The following is a 16,147-nucleotide window of genomic DNA, read 5'->3' as shown; positions in this document are numbered from 1 at the left end:
AGATTATAATACCCAACAATGAGTAAGGAATCTCATTGCGTGACAAAAATCACCATTTTTTGTCGCACAAAGTATAACAATTAAAAATAATTTTGTCAATATAATCTCCGAACCTTGCTCTACTTTTGAATATAAAAGAAATAATTTTATCATTACGACTAGCCGTTGTCCCGCGGATTCACCCGCGTATCTTTGGAACCACTGCTCGTACCGGGATAAAATATAGCCTATGTTACTCGGGAAGAGTGTAGCTTTCCAACAGTGAAAGAATTTTCGAAATCGGTTTAGTTGTTTCGGCGCCTTGAGGGTACAAACAAACAGACATTTTTTTCTCTATGTTATATTTGTATAATAGATTGTCACTTATATTTCTTTTGTCAAATATTCTGTATTGTTGCGGTTAAGTGACGCTCACCGAGGCATGTAAAAGGATGGGTGGGCACGCGGAATTTTTACAATTAATTAGTCATTGTTCTAAATACTGAATTTTGAGGTCAAAGTTGACAAAAAGTTGACCTTTTTAGCACTAAATGGGTCGTGGTTGTCATAGTCAATAAGTAATAACTAAATTAAGTATTAAAAATTGTGTTACTTAGTCATCATCTGTCGAGCCTTTTCTCAACTATGTTGGGGTTGGCTTCCAGTCTAACAGAATGCAGCTGAGTACCAGTGTGCTACATGGAGCGACTGCCTATCTGACCTCCTCAACCCAGTTGTCCGGTAAATCCAATACCCCTTGGTTAGACTGGCGTCAGACTTACTGGTTTCTAACTACCCGTAACGACTGCCAAGGATGTTCAATGACAGCCGGGACCTACAGTTTAACGTGCCATCTGAAACAGTAGTAAATACAGTTATAACATTAATTTTAAAATCGATGATAATAAATATTACTTACGTAATAAAGTGGACGTAATATAATCAGTTTAATTTATTTGATGAAGAACGGTAAATTAATTATGACCATGACCCGGTTACTGATTGAATTAAGACGTATGTCGTTAACTATTAAAAAATACACGGACTGATTATATACTGCGGTTTTGTATGTAAACTGAGATAATATTTTGATGGTTTTGTCGTCCCACCTGTTATATCAATAGCAGTTGGGCCAGATGGCAAAACAAAAACATTTGAGTAGTAGTATATTATATGACATATAATTTTCTTTAAACCCAGACCATTAAGGTACGCTCCCAGTTGACAGCGATGGGGATGCTTTTTTTGACGCTTTTTAGATATAGGGCTTTTTTTATTTTTTTTTTATTGTTTTACTAGGATAGTTTTTTTTTGTAAATATCTATGTATATAAACATTATTATCAAGTTTCATTAAGATTATCCAAGATATTATGTGGGGTCAAACAAACAGGGGGTAGGTATTGTGTTACCCGGGTAACTGGGTTGAAGAGGTCAGATAGGCAGTCGCTCCTTGTAAAACACTGGTACTCAGCTGCAACCGTTGAGACTGCAAAATACCTATACAGTAAGGATAAGGCTACGCTGATGATGATGATCAATATATAACAAAAGATATGTGCGAGTCCACAGTAAGGTTGCAGTTTCGCGGACATTATAGAAATGTTCGCACGCAATGTGTACTGCTAGAGCGAGTACACCAGAACAAACATCTACCGTCTTACCACAAAAACTTTTAAACGTCAGTTTAAGACTTGTCTAAAAAAATGTCAGGTTATGCCGTTGACATATGGTTCCTTTTGCAGCCACATTTTTTTTAGACAAGTGTAAAACAGATGTTTAAGTTTTTGTAGTAAGGCCATTATTATGTGCGTCACCATAACTTAGTTATAGGAACTAAGGAACTGAAAACATAGGGTTTCCTGGTCGCCTTAACTCGGAAGTGACCTTGTGTTAAATTAGAATTTCACTCACTGAACCCAAGGTTAAGGTCAAGTTAAGTTATTACTGAATAGAGTTAAATCTTAAGTTTGTGACAGTTTTGTAGTAGGTGGTAGTTTACAATTTTTTATTTATATCTTAGTAGCCAGAAGACGCTGGATGCAGGTCGCCTCCAACAGGTACCTGTGGAGATCTAAGGGGGAGGCCTATGTTCAGCAGTCGACGTCCTATGGCTGAGATGATGATGATGAAGGAGGTAGGTATATTTTCTTTCTAGATATGACGAGAAGGAGCGCGTAAGTAATAGCCACACGGGTCGAGCTATTATAAAGTTAAGCAACGCTTGGCGTCAGTCCTTGTATGGATGACCATCTTGTCATGAAGAGTTCCTCCGTGTTTTGGAAGGCACGTTACACTGGTGGGTCCCGGCTGTCATTGAACATCCTTGGCAGTCGTTACGGGTAGTCAGAAGCCAGTAAGTCTGACACCAGTCTAGCCAAGGGGTATTGGGTTACCCGGGTAACTGGGAGACCTGCATTCTTTGAAAAAAGGCCATTCAATTGTTAAAAAAAAACTTTAACAAACAATGCTCATTTTTGTCTCAAGAACACGCAAAATCTTGACATGTTCCAATTACCTATTGCGAAATAGTAATTATGTCTTTTGTACTAACTTAATTATTATGCCTGTTTTTATGTTTACTATCTCTAAGTACGTAATAAATTAAAGAATATAACATTAATATGACACTTTATCGTCATCATCATTTAGACTACTGTCAGTCTACTCCTGAATGCATTTTCCATATTTTTAAGAAAATCTTATTTGTATCTTCAGGTTTTGTTTTTTACCTAAGTTAACATAAGGTTACTGTTACTGTTGTTATAGTTACAGCTTTTTTATCGTCCCACTGCTGGGCTGCGGCCTCCTCTCACACGGAGAAGGATTGAGCATTAATCACCACGCTTGCTCAATGCGGGTTGCTGATTTCAGACGATATAGTCCAGGTTTCCTGAAGTTAAATCCTTCACCTGGCCTATTGGAAATAAAAACATTTTGATTTTGGATACATAGGGATTCATTTCTATATAATATTCAGAAGATTAATTATAACAAACCATATAATGCTGCTATAGTATTCGTATAGGATTTTGGAATCTGCACGGCGTAAGGCCATATACCTTTCTATAGGCATTCATAAACTTGCGTTACTCACAAAGCAGTTAGCCTCGACTGGTCTGCAGCAAATAATTATTTTTAAATCGATCTCGTTAGTGGATGTTATTGCAAAAAATAATCATTGCACGTTGATTTAGGATTAACCAGTTCGATTGCAGTTTTAAGGTAAAACACTTTGTACATATTAGTATAGTTACTTAGGTCTCTTTCGGTTCCTAGGTCTTGCCGAAATAATCTGGGTTTTAAAATCATTCACAAAGCACAGTTGGTGATATAATTGATACACCCGTGCATCGGAGAGCACGTACCCTAGTTGTCGGTCCTTTTTTTTTTTAACGACGTAAAAAATCATCAAATGACCCCTCCCGCTGTGGGTTAGCAGCGGTGAGGGAGTGTCAGACTCTTACTGACTAAAAGCCGTCGTGTTCCGTCGTAGGCCTTATGTGCTAGGGCCGCGGTACCTCTTTCGAACAACCCGCAGCCCCGGCAGGCCTTGGCCCTGCTGGGCCCCTCTGGGGTTGCTGACATCTCTTTGAGGAGCGCGTGGAACAACGCGCGCCGCCGACACGGGTCTGTTGTCTAAAAACAGACATGAGCGATGAGCCACCCGAACTCACCGCCCACAGACCCACGCCTACGGTGGCCGGGAGTCGTCTCGCGACACCCGGCGCCCGTGGTGTCTACCTGCTCCAGCGCGGCGGCCGGGATGAGAGGTGCGAACTCTCTGACGTTCCGCCGCCTCCTTCTCGAGCATGACTGCTTCGCAGAAGGAGGCGACGGCATCCCATTCCCTTTCGCCCCGGACCATGGCTTGAACCAGGGCCGGACGCGAGAGGTCGCCGCCGCCCACAGCCTCGACGAGGACCCGGCGGTGCCCTTCCCACGCAGGGCACTCCTGGACTGTGTGGTCCACCGTGTCCTCGGGGCTATCCGCACAGTGGTGACACCCGGGCGCCTCCTCACGACCGATTCGATGCAGATACCTCCCGAAACAACCGTGTCCGGTGAGGACCTGCGTCATGCGGTACGTGAGGGCGCCGTGACTCCCGAGCCACTCCTCAAAGAGGGGACTTACCGCCACTATGGTGGCGTGCCCTGCACTGGGTTGCGACAGTCGCTCCCTCCAGGCCACCATGACATCACGCCGGAGCTCCGCCCGCTGCGCGACAACTTGTCGCGGCAACGGGGTTTCCCCCCGGCGCAGAGCCTCCTCGCGCCAGTCGTACAGGCGCAAGAAGACTCTCGCCTCCAGATCCCACGGTGGTAGTCCGGCTAGTAGCCCAGCTGCTTCGCGGGAGATCGTGCGGTACCCCCGGATTAGCCTAATGGCTATCACCCTTTGGGGCACGTTCAGGTAGTGTACAGCTCGCGGCCGTACCGAACGTGCCCATACCGGGGCCCCGTAAAGGGCCATGGACCGCAAGACTCCCGCGTAGAGTTTACGGCAGGGGGCGTTTGGGCCTCCCAGGTTGGGCAGGAGCCGCTTGAAGGCAGCACCTGTCTTCTCCAGTTTGGGGCCCAAACGTCGGAAATGTTCGACGAAGTTCCACCGGCCGTCGAGGACGAGTCCTAGGTACTTCATCGCCCCCTCGACGCCGATGGTAACCCCTCCCACCGTAATTTGGGAACCTGAAGGTGGCGCGTTCCGAAGCCCATGAAAGCACATGGCCTCGGACTTGTGCAATGCCACCTCCAGTCCCAGCAGCTGGATCCTTTCAACGACTATCGCAACCCCGCGCGCCATTATGTCGGCTGCCTCCTGGTGCGACCTCCCTTGTGCCAGTACCAGCGTGTCGTCAGCGTAGCAAACCACGCTGACGCCGCTAGGGAGGTCGGCGCGCAGCACCCAGTCGTAGCCGATGTTCCACAAGAGCGGCCCCAGTACCGACCCCTGCGGAACACCGCACGACATCTCTCGCCGGTTCCATTCCCCATTGTGACCGGGGTAAATGATGGACCTATCCGACAGATAGGCCTCGACCACGCGACGAAGGTAGGTCGGCACCCGGTGGTACCGGAGTGCCTCCCTAATGCAACTCCAGGGAAGGGTGTTGAAGGCATTGGCGATGTCAAGAGACACCGCCAAGACGACCCCCCCCCGGGACACAGCATCCCCCGTCGTGAGAGATCTCACGCGCATGATGGCGTCCACCGTTGAGCGCCCCCTGCGGAAACCGAACTGGTTTTCCGCGAGGTCCGGCCCCATCCCCCCAAGGTGCGCAACGAGGCGGTGTGCAACAACTCGTTCGAAGAGCTTGCCCACCTCGTCGAGCAACACGATGGGCCGGTATGCGGACGGAGAGTCCGCAGGGCGCCCCGGCTTCCGAATGAGGACCAGTTTCCCTGTTTTCCAACGAAGTGGGAACTGGCCCCTCTCCATACATGCGCTGAGAAGCCCCCTAAGTCGAGGCCCGAGAGCCTCAAGGGCCAGAACCCAGGCCTTGCCAGGCACGCCGTCAGGCCCTGGGGCGGTATTTTTGGCTTTCAGCCTGGTTACCGCCACTCTCAGGTCCACCCCAGTCACCTCGGGGACATCGTCGTCGTCGGATGTGTGGTCCACAGTCGACACCGCGGGTTGCAGAACCATGGGCGGGGGAGAGTGTTCCCCGCGCGAAGGGAACAGAGCGCTCACCACCTCCTCCACCAGTTGAGGCCGAAGACTCTGGGTCAGCGGGGGGGCCCATGGGCGGAGCTTACCCCGCACCATTTTGTAAGGGCGCCCCCACGGATCTCTGTCCAGAGTCCCCAGCAGCTCTGTATTGGCCACGTCCTTGGCCTGGATGATGGCCAATGGAGGGCGGTCTTCGCAGCTCTGTATCCCTCGTACAGTTCCGCTTCCCTGGCCTCTGCATCCGGAGGGCGGATGCGCAGCCTGCGGTGTCTGGTGTACAGGTGTCTCGCAGCGACGCACGCCTCACGAAGGGCCGCAATCTCGCTGGACCACCAGTACACCTGGCGTCGGGCGCGTCCTGGCAGGACTCGGGGCATGGCCATGTCACAGATCTCAGACATGGTCTCCCGGAACCACTCCGCCTCGTCGTTGATGTCGGCGGGCCTGTCCGGTGATGACACCCAAGCCCGCACGACTGAGGCTTCCAGGAGAAGCTCCCGGTCAAGGTGCTTTAGCGCCCAACGTGGACCACTCGGGGTCTGCAGGACCGGCGCGTTTGGATTTTGGGCGGAGACGTCAAACCGGATATACCGGTGATCGGAATAGGTCTCCACCCCCTCCTCGACGTGCCAGTCTAAGACACGCGGTAGCAGAGCGGGCTGGCGAACGAGATGTCCACTACCGAGTCGCCCTGCATCCGTACACACGTGGGGACAGAACCCCGATTGAGGACGACCAGGCCTGATTCCAGCGCCCAGTCCTCCACCATCCTTCCCCGCGCGTCCGTGTGTCGGGAACCCCAGGCCAAGTTCTTGGCATTGAAGTCCCCTAACACTAGCACAGGGAGGGTGTAGCTTCCGACGACGACAGACAACTCCAGGAGGGAGTTGTGGAACTCGGCGAGTTCGGTTCGGGGAGAAGTATACCCCCACAACAACTATCTCCCCGAACCGTGCTGCGACGCAACCCCTTCCACTCTTCACCCCTTCGAGGGAAGGAGTACCAGCGGCGGCCGACGATATGATGGTCACCGAGCCGCTAAGGTCCTTGACCCAGTCATCCCTGGGAAGGACAAAGTACGGCTCCGCGACCACGGCGATGTTGATCGACCACTGCGCCATGCTTTGGAGCAACAGGTCCTGGGCACGGGCGCAGTGGTTGATGTTCGCCTGGAGGAAGCGAAGTGGAGCCGTTTTAGAATTCCATCACGTCTTCCTCCTCTTCAGGCCCAGAAGCGGGCACCGCGGCAGCAGCAGCAGCGGCGACTTCGCCGGCAGCGACGGCATCATTGGAGGTGGCGGCGGCCGCGGGAGCTGCGGCTGTGGCGACGACGGACGGCCGACCCTTGCCCCTGGTCTTGACGGGTGGGGTACAGGTCTTGCATCCCGCCCGGTGTTCGGCTGGCCTTCCAGCAGCCGCACATGCCGTGCAGTGCGGCGTGGCGCTGCAAGACACGGCCTTGTGGCCGGGCTGACCGCAGCGGAAGCAGAGGGCGCTTCGGTCGACCTCCGAGGTGCAACGAACTCCCACATGGTGCCCAACGTGGCATCGGAAGCACCTCAGTGGTCTGGGGTCAAGCAGCTTGACCTGCGCCGACACCCAGCCAACCAACAATCTTCGGCCGTCGACGATTGTCTTGGCTGCCGTCACGGGGCAGCTCACCGTAATGGTGCTCGTGCCCCTGAAGTCGGGACGTAAGGTGCCCGCCTTGACTTCATCGGCGGAGCACCCACCCGTCCTTGCGACGGCGGCCACCACCTCCTCCGTAGTGACCGAGTCGTCCAGGCCCATGATGCGCAGATCCGCGCACTTGTAGGGCCTGGAGACTCGGGCATCGTCCGCACTTATGGACGCTCTGAGCCTCTCGGCTAGAGCGTCTGCGGTGGGCCCGCTGGCCGCTCCCGGGACCTCCAGCATTCGGGCGCCCGTTGCGGTCACTCTGAGCCGAAGGCCCTCGGTGATACCCAGCTCAGCTAGGTCCACCGCCTCCTTTGCCTTAGCGAGCACGTCGCGGTACGATACGCCCCTCTTAACCGCGTCCGGCTGTAGTGTGAGCACCACAGCCGCCGTCTTAGGGGCGCGTAGTTGAGCCGCGACGGCTCGCTCCTTGCGGCGCTGCCTTTGGGCTTTCTTTCTGGCCGCCTTCCCTCTCTTCTTCTTCTCCCCCACCACCTGCCACTCGGATTGAGTGGGAGGAGAAGTAGTCGCTGACGGAGTCGGCTTTGGGGGGCGTCTCGCCACTGGTGATGACGACGGCACCGGTGCTGGGGGTGGCACCGGGGTCCTCTGCGCCCGGACCGCCGTCGCAGCCTTTGGCTTCGGCTGGGCGGCTGCCCTCCTGGGCGGTCCGATCGGCGCCGCGACGGGGGGTTCGCTCGGTGCCGATGCTGCCGCAGTCGCATAAGAGGCCCTTTGGGCTGCTTGGGGCTTTGGCGCCGCGAGGGGAGGGCGCAGGACTCTGCCCTCCAGGACGGAGAAGCGAGCCTGGAAGGCCGCCATCTCCCGCCGAACCAGGGCCAGAACCTGGCTCTCCCCTGGAGAGGACTGCGGTTGCCGCGAGGTGGCCCCGCTTCGCTCCGCCTCCTGCTCGCGCATCCTTTCTATCTCCGCCCGGAGACATCTATTCTCCTCTACGAGAGACCCCAAGTTGGCCGTGAGGCGAGCTACCTGCTCCTGCAGCTTGGCCAGCTCGCTCTTGGGAGCCAGGCCGAAATTGCTCACCGCTGCAGCGGTGATGGAGGCGGTAGCGGCCTCAATCGCGCTATTGCGATTGGCCTTCTTTCTCTTAAGGGTCACCTCTCTGAAGGCGGACTCTACTGTCTTCGCGAAGTCCGCCCTCCTCTCCCGGTCAGAGCCGAAGGCCGATGCGTCCTCCTCAGAGGAGCTCTGGTGGTCTCCTTCGTTGCCCCTGTCGCGAACGAGCCTCCTATCGGCCTTTTTGGCCGAAGCGCGACCACCGGAGGAAGACCCCAGGTCGTCCGCCTTCCTCTTGAGGAAGGCCTCGACTCTGTGGTCCTTCTTGCTGCGGGGGACCGTGAAGTCTCCCGCAGTTTCCTCACTGGATACGGACTCGCAGTCCGAGTCCGCATCCCACTCCCTATCGTCTTTTTTGTTTGGGTTTTTTTTAATATTACTATCCATATACGTCCCACGAGCATGAGAACAAGTTCCTGTCCACCCCGGCAGTGGCCTCATACCGGGGCAAGCCTACATACTGTTGGGGGCGGCTGGCCCCAACAGGTGGGAGCGCTAACGACCGTGTCCCCCACGGCCATTCATCCCCTCGCCGCGCTCCCGAAACTTGGGATTAGGTGGTTTTTTATCTAAGAGGTGTCCTTCCTCTGGGCCGGGCGGTTAAGCCAAGCCCTCGGCGGCGGCATTAGACATGCCTCCGTCTGCTGTCCAGCCATCCCGGCTCAGCAAACCCGCCAAAAGGTTTGCTCTTCGTTGAACGAGGAGCAAACGAGCGCCGCTTCAGTGCGCCTGCACCTCTGCGGGTATGGCCGCATCCTTGCCATGTCCACAAGCGTCGACTGGTCAGGAGCGGCCCCTCCCTGGGTCCCTCTTCGTCTGGCTTCTCCCCTGAACCTTTCCGGCATGAGTGACTCTACCGGCAGAGCTCCAGGATCCTAGAAGCACGCAAGCCCCACCACGACGACAACGTGGGGACACCCTCAGTGGGGTAGTTGTCGGTCCTGCGCCTGATATCTCTCCGGTTGTGTCGGATTGCCGTCCCATCGGACTATGAGAGTGAAGGAATAGTGAGTGCACTTTTGTCTGCGAAAACGCTTGTGCACTATAAAATTTCTTGCGCAACTGGCTGATCTCCTTATATGAGAACAGCCGCCATGGCCGACCATCTACCTGCAAGCAAAATCACATCAAAATCACTGTAGCCTTGTTTTAGTGACAGAATAACAAACTTGAAATTCGTATTTTTTATACCTAGTTACCTATGCACATACAAGCAGACATTCATTTAGAACTTAGAAGTATACACAGGTACATACGGAAGTGTCATACTCAATGTACTACAAAATATATTATCTATATACCTATATATAAATGTTTGTATATATATACTAACGTCACCACCATTCATGGTCATTACCTACCTCAATAAAGTACTTGTATTATGCAATTGTAAGACAATATCATAATTATAATTATTATCGATCCTTTTAATTGATCAGCGAGGTTACGCTTAACGCGGCTCTTTTTATGATTGGTGACCAATATTGATAAATAATAATTTATTGAATGACTTTATAGTTGAATGAGGATTGAAATAAGGATCTAGGTTTGATTCCCGAACTATAAAATATCTAATTAATAGGTGCTATACCTACTAGGTATAACGCTATGGAGTTTGTTGATTGAACGTGCAAATCTCAGGAACTATCTGGTCTGGTCTGGTCTGGTCTACTCTGGTCCAATTTGGAAAATTGTCCGTCCGTTCGTCCGTCTGTTTGTCACCAGGCTGTATCTTATGAACTGTGATAGTAAGACAGTTGAAATGTTCACAGATGACGTATTTCTGTTGCCGCTATATCAACAAATACTAAAAAAGTAAATATTTTGGTGGGCTCCCATACAACAAACGTGATTTTAAGTAATTGGTTTTTGTCTAGATGCGTACCTATAGTAGTATATTTTTATACTATTCTTTTGTTCACTAAAAAGAACGTGTGCTTTTGTTTCGTTCTAGATAGATACCGGTCACCCATCCACGAAATAACCTTGGCAACCAATCATGCTGGCTTTTACCTTGATTGAATACCATGTCCCCGTTACTGAACTCCAAAACCCTTTGCTTCCTGCTAAACCACTTTAGTACTTCATTTCATGTAAAGTACCTAGTAATATAGAGGAAAAAAACGTTGGTTTGTTTGTACCCTAAAAGGGTCCGAAACTGTTGGAAAGCTACTCTCTTCCCTAGTAACATCCCTACTAATAATATAAATGCGAAAGTAACTCTGTCTGTCTGTCTGTCGTTACGCTTTCATGTTTAAACCAATGAAATGATTTTAATAAGGAACAGAGATAGAGTTGACCTTGAGAAAGACATAGGATAGTTTTTATCCCGGGCTTTTGAATAATTCTCTACCTACCATATATAATCTTTTCCTTCTCGTCTCAATCCATCCTAAGGTTGTCTGGAAGAGATCGCTCTTAGCGATAAGACCGCCCATTATGTCACCTACTTTAACTACCTAGTTTAAGATCAAAAATGTAACATTGGTGTACCTAATAAAGAATATCTATCTATCTAATTCTCTTGGAAACGCGATATAACCGAACTCAAAGCGGGCGAAGCCGCGGGCGGATGCGAATAAGCTATATTTTATCCTGGTACGGGTAATACGGGACGCGGGTGGAACCGTGAGTAAAAGTAAGTCTGATTTTTTTTACAAAAAAGGGCAAAAATATTGTCAAGTTTCAATAAAAATAAACGATTATTTTTATTGTTTATGAACAAAATAACAATTAAAACATTTAAGTTTTTGCCGCTGAACGTTAAAAACATTAAGAATGCATTTTAATAAACAGTAAAGGAAGAAATAAAGTCGTTTTGTAAACATTTATAAGTAATATTATGCAGTTGAACAGTTTGTTTGTTTGTACGCGATAATCTTTGGAACTGCTAATCCGGTTTGAAAAGTTCGTTCAGTGTTAGATAGCTCATTTAGAGTTACCGCGGCCCTGGTACATACGCGGCGTACGACGGAGCACGTCGCTTTTTAGTCAGTAAGAGTCTGACACTCCCTCGCCGCTGCTAACACACAGCGGGAGCCGTCATTTGATGATTGTTGACGTCGTTAAAAAAAAATATATATAGCTCATTTATCGAGGAAGGCTATAAGCTACTTACAGGATATGTACGTATTTTCCTACTATGGCATTCTAGGTAGATGATGATGATGGCAGGTAACTTTGTCAGCAACCCCAGCGGGGCCCATTGAGGCCAAAGTCTGCCGGGTCCATAGGATTGTTCGCGCGAATTACCACGGCGCTGGTACATAAAGGGTTTAAGAAGGAACATGGTGGGTTTAGTCAGTAAGAGTCTGACACTCCCTCACGCTGCACCCACAGCGGGAAGGATTATTCTCAAAGTGGAAAAAATCATAGTGCTTTTGAATGGTTAATGACATAGGTATAATATGGCCCGTCTATTGTTTAAAAGGCAAACGAAGTCGAGAATAAAACTTAAACAATACAATATTTTTGTAAGAAAAATAATTAACAAAAAGAAATATAAGCGTGACGCATTCGTTTACCCTTGGAAAGCGAGACAAAATGACGTAAACCAATCTAGATATTAAACTTAATCTATACTAATATAATAAAGAGGAAACATTTGTACCCCAAAGGCTTCGAAACTACTGAACCGATTTTAACATTCTTTCACTGTTGGAAAGCTACACTCTTCCCGAGTAACATAGGCTATATTATTTAATCTCGATGTCGGCAGTAGTGCCCACGGAACGTGGGTGAAACCATTCATTTGAAAAACTTGGGCAGTGGTTACGGGTAGTCAGAATCCAATAAGTCTGACAACCAGTCTTACCATGGAGTACTGGGTTGCCCGGGTAACTGGGTGGAGGAGGTTTCAGATAGGGCAGTCGCTCCTTGTAAAACGCTGGTACTCAGCTGCATCCGGTTAGACTGGAAGCCGACCCCAACATAGTTGGGAAAAGGCTCGGGAGATGATGATGATTGATCAACGCTCACTTAATCAAAATCTGCATGGTTATTTACAATATAAACTGTTACTGAATTTAATTTCATTATCAATTTTAACAGTGTTAGTCACGGCTTCACGTTTTTTTTTCAATTGTGTATGTAATAACTGCATTCATTTATTTATTTACTAACGTAACTTTTCTGTCAAAAAATAAATACATTTTTGTGAGGAGGTGGGTTCGATTCCAGTTCAGGCACAAATGCAACCTTTGCAACTTTTCTAAGTTTGTATGTACTTTCTAAGTACTTAAATCTTGGACACCAATGGCTGATAAAAAGGTGAAGGAAAACATCTTGAAGAAACCTGGACTATAGTCTGAAATCAGCAACCCGCATTGAGGTAGCGTGGTGATTAATGCTCAATCCTTCTCCGTGTGAGAGGAGGCCGCAGCCCAGCAGTGGGACGATACAAAGGCTGTAATAATAGTATAAATTAATAATAAACCGCGAAAAACCATTATTAATAGAAGCATCATTATTATGAAATTAACTGAAGTATTCGTAATGGCGTCGGTATGTCAATATTTAATGTTATTATTTTATCATTAAGGTAATGTTTTGACCTATCTTGGTCAAAACTAATAATAGATGAACCTATGTACTAACAGTCTAACCAAGGGACTGCCGAACCTGAGGTCCCGGGTTCGATTCCTGGCTCGGTCGACATTTGTGTGATGAGCATGCTTGTTAGCCGTGGTCTGGGTGTTACAATATGTATTTATAAATATGTATATATGTAGCTATAAGTAATTTATCAGTTGTGTTAGCACCCATAACACCAGTTAATTAATAACTTACCATGGGGCTAACCGACCGTGTGTGAAAAGGTGTCCCAACATTAAGGGGTATTGGGTTGCCCGGGTAACTGGGTTGAGGAGGTCAGATAGGTCAGTCGCCCCATGTAAAGCACTGGTACTCGGCTACATCCGGTTAGACTGGAAGCCGTTCCCAGCATAGTTTGGGAAAAAAAGGTCAGAGGATGTGAACCTACAGACAGACATGTGTTGCTGGGGAGTTTGTTGCGCCACTTCTTCTTCCCAGCAAAAACACATAGGAAGTGGTGAAGGATGGGCGTTTTTGGGGCTGTCTTTTGTAAATTTTGACGTTTAAAAAGTGCGGTTTTCACAGCCTAAGTTTGAATGAATTATTTTAATATTGAACCCACACATTTAAGAGGCTGGTTTTTAACCGCTAGGTCAACATAACGTTTTTTTTTGACCCTGCCAAATGTCATTACCTTTAACAAGGTCTAATTGAAATATTTAATTTAAATAATGAATCTCAATTAGCTAAGATATTTCATAGATCAAAATTCTCAATGAAAAATTACGTATTTCTGACGTCATACTTTTTTGTCTTAACCTCCAAGCAACACGTAGGTAGGTAGATTAAAATTTTGAGTGATTTAAATTCGGAACAGTTTTAATGTTTGAACTATATTTTACTTCCGTTTCCGTCATTAATTGAGTGTGTAAACGAGTATGTATATGTCGCGATTTTTTGTAGGAAATTGTTCTAATTGACGTAAAACAAAACCTTGATTGTTTTGTGCATAATTTTGTGTTTTAATTACTTAGAATTAGTGGGAGTTTGAAATTATTACTATCAACTACAAATAATAGATTAAAGCACAATTCTTCTCCGTGTGAGAGGAGGCCTGTGCCCAGCAGTGGGATGATATAACAAACATATAACATATTCAACAACATATGTATGTTTACATTTATTGTATATTGTGATCTGTCTGTGGATGGGTGACCATCTTGTCATGACGAGTTATTCCGAGCTTAGGAATGTACGTTAAAATGGTGGGTCCCACCTGCCATTTGAACATCTTTGGTATAGTTATCGGCACGGATATTGAGCCCTGACCTTCACCTGCGCAGAAGCTATTTATTGGTTTATTGCCTTATGTGTACAGTGTGCAAGGCGATCCCCACTTTTCCGCCGAGAGCTCAATATCCGTGCCGGTAACTATAGTCGTTACGCGTAGTCAGAAGCCAGAAAGTCTAACAACCAGTCTTATCAAGGGGTTTTAGGTTACCCGGATAGCTGGGTTACGAAGCCAAATGGACAGTCGTTCCATGTAGCAAACTGGTACTCAGCTACATCTAGATAGACTGTAAGCTAGTCCCAATATACTCGTAGTTGGAAAGGCCAGGCAGATGATTCGTTTTTATGTCAAACTAGCATCTGACAAAGATAAAAATTACATTATTCTGTCATATCTATACTTCTATATTATAAAGAGGTATTTCAAAGTTTGTATGAAGAGGGTAATCTTTGGAACCGCTAGTCGGATTTACAAAATTCTTTCACTGTTGGAAAGCTACGCACTCTTCCCGAGTAACATAGGCTATATTTTATCCCGGTACAGGCAGTAATTTATACGAAACGCGGGTGAAACCATCTAGTAAGCTAGATTGCTGTGGTAGTTAGGTTGCCAAAGCAATATTGAACTTCATTCGACAACAAAAACTGACGATCCAACGAGGTAATGCTGCCAGCCTCTTGGGCACGCTCCCAGTCGACAGCGATGTTGACGCGTTTTAGTTATAGTGGTTTTTTAAAGGGTAGGTAAATCGGGAACCTTTTGTTTTCTCTCCTCTGTCCGTCGATCTGTCACCAGGCTATATCTCATGGACCGTGATAGATAGAGAGCTGAAATTTTCACAGATTATATATTTTTGTTGCCGCTATAACAACAAATACTGAAAACTAGACTAAAATAAATATTTTGGGGGGCTCCCATACAACAAACGTGATTTTTTTGCTCATTTTTGCTCTGGTACGAAACTCTTCGTGCGCGAGTCCGACTCGCACTTAGCCGTTTTTTTTTGTGTTGTAAATAAAGTATGTAAGTTTTTATTTTGAAAACTAAATACATATACTTAAGTATATACTGTAATTCTATAGAATACTTCACTTCATCTGGTGATCCCACGACAATGAGCAAACGTGAGTGTTCATGAGAAACTCCCAGCTGTGATTCTGTTTAATGTTACCGTTTAAACGAGCTTTGTTTTGTTAACCCGATACTAGTTATTTGAACGACGAAGGCTGGGTTCACACTAATGCAGGTCAAGTTTTCTGATAACGCTAGGACTAACTGATCCTGGTATGGTACTCAATTTGGCAAAACAGGATGCAAAATGTTCAATTAAAAATAAATCTTCTTCTTTTTCCTCCTGCCCTGTTCCCTATTTTATTTGGTGTCGGCGCAATATGTCATTCTCTTCTATTTCCCCTGTCACTCGTCATACTCGACACTCACTCCCTTCCTTGATGTCATCTTTCAGGCAATCCATCCATCTTTTCTTAGATCTTCCTCTTCCTCTCCATCCATCTACATTCATACTTAGCACACACTTTGTTGCATGCGTATCATCCCTCCTCATTACATGCCCATACCACTATTTCGAAAGTACATACATAACTCAGTTTTTCCGAAATTCATCATAGACATTATTATATGCCATAGGTATTTATTTTATATGTTTAATTTAGTTTGTTAGCCAGTTACAGTAAAGGCTCCGTTACCAAAGAAGATTTGAAAAATCCTTTCACTTTTAGTAAATTACACTATCCCCAGATACCAAAGGCTACATTTCTTCCTTGTAAGGGCAGTAGTTCTCGCGGTTCACGGGTGAAAGTACGAGAAACAACCAGAGTTCAATAAATCGGCCAAGTGTGAACAAACCCTTACTATAAACAGGCGTCTAATTTCAACAGATGCAAGTACTTTCCCTCATAA

Source organism: Helicoverpa armigera, chromosome 29 (genome assembly GCF_030705265.1).
Source record: "Helicoverpa armigera isolate CAAS_96S chromosome 29, ASM3070526v1, whole genome shotgun sequence".
NCBI classification, from domain to species: domain Eukaryota; kingdom Metazoa; phylum Arthropoda; class Insecta; order Lepidoptera; family Noctuidae; genus Helicoverpa; species Helicoverpa armigera.
This window is presented reverse-complemented; position numbering follows the sequence as displayed.